The sequence below is a fragment of the Peromyscus maniculatus genome, chromosome X, assembly GCF_049852395.1.
Source record: "Peromyscus maniculatus bairdii isolate BWxNUB_F1_BW_parent chromosome X, HU_Pman_BW_mat_3.1, whole genome shotgun sequence".
Lineage (NCBI taxonomy): Eukaryota > Metazoa > Chordata > Mammalia > Rodentia > Cricetidae > Peromyscus > Peromyscus maniculatus.
The window spans coordinates 104,769,904-104,774,399 of record NC_134875.1 but is presented as its reverse complement, the minus strand read 5'-3'; positions in this window follow the sequence as shown (position 1 = coordinate 104,774,399).

The following is a 4,496-nucleotide window of genomic DNA, read 5'->3' as shown; positions in this document are numbered from 1 at the left end:
ACTTAACCCAGAAATGAGACCTTATATCTACACACGGACACAGACACAAAAAAAAAAAACCCTCTACGTAATTGTTCACAGCAACTTAGCTTGTAGAAGTTCTAAAGTAGAAACAAAAAAGATATTTCAACAATGGGCAAATGTTTTAGCAAACTGCAGGGCATTCATTCCCTGAGATAAGAAGAGATAAAATGTTGGTACATGTAGACAAATATTTCAGTAAAATGTGGGATATTCATACCATGGGATAAGAAGAAACAAACTATTGATATACTACCAACTTGTACGGTGCTCAAGGCCATGCTATTGAGTAAAAACAAATTCAGTTTCAAAAGCATATGCTCCTAAGATTCCACTTTTTATAACAGTCTCAAAAGGATAAAATGATAGAAATATAGAAGGAAATTGATCTTGGCTACATAAGAAACATAGGTGGGATGGAGAGGGGTAGGTGTTTTTTGTTAAAGGGCAGTGTTTGGGACTTGTTCTAAATTTTTAATGTAATGATGGTCATACAGATAAACACAAAGAAAAAGCCATTGATCTCAACAAACACATTTAATAATGCAGTTTCCTTTATTATTTTAGTTGTTTGAGACAGGGTCTCTGACATCAAACTATTGGCAATCCTTCTGCTTCAGATACCACGCTCCAAACAGGCATACTCTAGTTAGATACTATATTCTAGTTAGAATTAGAGGCTGAGTGGGCAACCTGATGTTGCCTTTTGGGACCTGTAATTTGGACACACAAATCTGTGAGATAATGCAAGAGATTTGTCTTAAGTCATTAAGTTTATGCTATTTTAGTATGGAAGCAGTTGAAAATTGCACACACATATAATTACTTCATTGCTTTTCTTATTATCCATGAAACAAAAATTTTAAATGAGCAATTATTATTTCCTCATTATTTATTTATACTAAGGAAATTGATTAATTAAAATCCTATTAACTGGGGGAAACATAGTCAAAATATATATTTGTATGAAAACATTTTTGTAAAACCAGTACAATGAACAGTGAATATATACCAAATATAATCCTATTAATTGACCATTTGTTTATTAACTAATATCTACCATATAAATTAAATATTTAACAAGATTATCATCATAATTATTATAAAATAAAGAAAATTACTATTTTATCAATGATTCCAGAAGGTGAAAAGCTTACCCCAGCTGCTATTCACCCATCTCCTATGTGCTTGTGGGTACCTCTACCCTCAGAGAACTTCATTTAGAGCACTGGGCCTGCTCAGAGTCTAAACTGATAATTTATGTTTTTTTGGACAGGCATATAGACAATGCCCACATAGTGTGAGATTTTGCAATCCTTGTTGTCTTGTCTGGAAAAAAAGGAAAGAAAAACAAAACAAAACAAACCTTCTATGGTGCAATTTAAGTTCCAGTGAATTCTACAGAATCAGTTTTAGACACAGACATTGACTGAAATGTTATTTCTTGTAAATGGTTGATGCCTTGCTTATCCCAACCCCTCAATTTTTTTCTAAACTGAGGAGCATTTTAAAAGATAAATTGTATAAATCACAATTCTGATTTATACCTCATCATAAGGACATGACAGCTAGCAATTGATTGAGGCACTATCAAGTGGTTGTTAAAAGACTAAAGAAAAATAAAATTCAAGTATTATTTTATTTCTATATTGAAAAGTAATTAAAATATGCAAGTATTTTGACAAAAATAAACCACTTTGTTATTGAAGATAGCATTGGACTTCAGATGTTCCTCATAATAAAAACTGAAGAATGAACATAAATTTTACTTAGTTACATTCTTCTAGGGAGCACAAAAACAAGGGTAGCACATTTGTTAGTTAAGGTGGCTTGTTTTACTTCTCACATCATGGAGGGCAACCTCTTGCTTTTGAGGTACTTTGTTTTTGTTGTTGTTGTCCTCATAAACATACCCAAAGGGGTCAAAGCAACAATTTGAAAATGAAATGCCACAAAATGAAAATCATATTAAATTGAAGATGGGGCCTTTTGAGGATATAGACACTTCACTGATATTCATACATGAAAATTGGAAAAGTCCCCTGCCATTTTATTGTCTTACATATTGAGAAGAACCTAAACCTTCAGGGTGTTTTCCCCAAAGGAACATTTTGTCCATCGGGAAACAGCTGATAAGATACAGCTGCAGTGTTCTTGGTTATATCACATTTAACTCTCTGCATATATGGTATTAGAAATATGGAAGATTTTATGATATGGACATTTTTATTTTTTTAATTTTAATTTTTTATCCTTTTTTTTTTGTTTGTTTTTTCGAGACAGGGTTTCTCTGTGTAGCTTTGCGCCTTTCCTAGAACTCTCTTTGTAGACCAGGCTGGCCTCGAACTCACAGAGATCTGCCTGCCTCTGCCTCCCAAGTGCTAGGATTAAAGGCGTGCACCACCACCACCACCACCACCACCACCACCACCACCACCACCACCACCACCACCACCACCTGGCATAATATGGATATTTTTAAAATGATGGTAATGGGTTGGGACTAACCACTCAGTGTAGATACTGAGTTGAGTACCTATTATCCACTATCTCATTTCTACAAATCAAGTCCAATCTTCCTGAAACAAAGCTATGATTGTAGCCATTGTGTGGGAATTATGCCCTTATAGTTTTACTGTAATGCTCTGAAATTTAGGAGAGCAGTTTCAACTTACAGTTAATACTTAATATAAGCAATTGTAATCTTTTTGCACTTTTCAGTATGTCATCAAGTGCCATATTTTATGACACACATGGACACATATATATCCTAAAATGTACAAATATATATGTTCACAGTAGAAAGCAATTTAGTACTTTCTTGGAAAAATTTTACAATATTTTCCTGATTTTCAGGAACAAATATATTTGATTTTAATTCATTCTAGGAAAAACATAGCCAACATTTAGAAAAGTGATAACCAAATACTTTTTGAAATGTCTCACAATATATTCTCACAAATGTGAAAACTTTGAAATTTGATAGAGAAAGTATTACTAAAACTTAGGGTATAGTGGTACATGCTTAGAATCCCAGCACTCTTGGTGGAGATAAGAGGGCTAGGAGAGTTAAAGGACATAGGAGTATCTCCTCTCAAGTAAAATAAAGGGCCAGTGGGGAGAATGGTGGATGGATATATAATTATACATTTTATACATGCATGGAATTCTCAAAGAATAAATTTTAAAATATTATTTTTAAAACACTGGGGATACAGCTTATCTGTGGAGTGCTTATTTAGCATTCAAAAGGCCTTAGGTTCAATCTCCAGCACTGCAAAATAAGTAAGTAAGTAAGTAAGTAAGTAAGTAAGTAAGTAAGTAAGTAGGCAGGTAAATAAATAAATAAATAAATAAATAAATAAATAAATAAATAAATACTTTCCAATCCTAAGGAACACTGCAGATGTTACAGTAGGTGAAATTATGGTCAATTTCTGTCTAATGCTAGTTTTTCTAATGCTATTTCAGGGTTATTTGCAATTACAAATTACTGCTTAGGCCCAAACAAAAGTCCTTAAGAATTTTTTCTTTCTCACTTTAATTCTGCACTTCAAAATTTTAATCATCTCAGAATAGTCCAAAGATCAGTAAAATAAATAGCATCATAAAAGTTTACTGGTAGAATTAAAAATTTCCACATACATTTATTTTCTTTATCTACTCTTCTTCTCTCTTGTATTTTACAGACACATACACACCCTAAATGCATAATACTCAACGTTTTCTAATGAAAGCCACATTCTTTTATATAATAAAAATTTATTATCATAGCCACTAAAGCTAATAGTGATACATTATCTGATTCATAACTTATATTCAAAAGTCTGAATAACATTCAAATATGAATTGTGATCACTGATTAAATCTAGTCTGCTTTAATATGGAATATTCATCTAGTCTTGGCACTGACATGTTTTGAGTTGAGGCACAGTTATCCAGTTTCTCTGTCTTATCTTAGCTGGATAATATTTAAATATTTCCAACAAGAAAAATTCTTATTTTTGTTCTTGTATAGTTCTCATTTGTCCCAGTAGGTAGCATAGTGGGTCAGAGTGTCAAGTTATTAATGAAGATGAGTTTGGTCATTTGGTTATGCTGGTGTACACCAGATATCTTTCTGTTTAACTTCTGCCTTAGCAAAAAGCAAGTCATGAAATTTTGAAACTTATGAGTATCCCTTTTCTGTGAATCCTTCTTTGAATGGTTCTGTTGTTAAAGCATGCAAATTGTGATTTGGTTGTGTGTAATATCTTTCTAAAGAGCAAGGCCATTTGTTATTAAGGCTGGAAAGCAGTGAGCCAGATTCCCCAAATCCAAAGACATAAAGGATAGTGGCCTGAGAAGGTGGAAAAACACCAGATGCTTTGTAGCATTATGAGGGACTAAGCATGTAAATTTATTTATTTCCATTAACACAGGCTCAGCACATCCCATTTCTAGTAACACAATATAATATGATCTCCTTTTTCTAC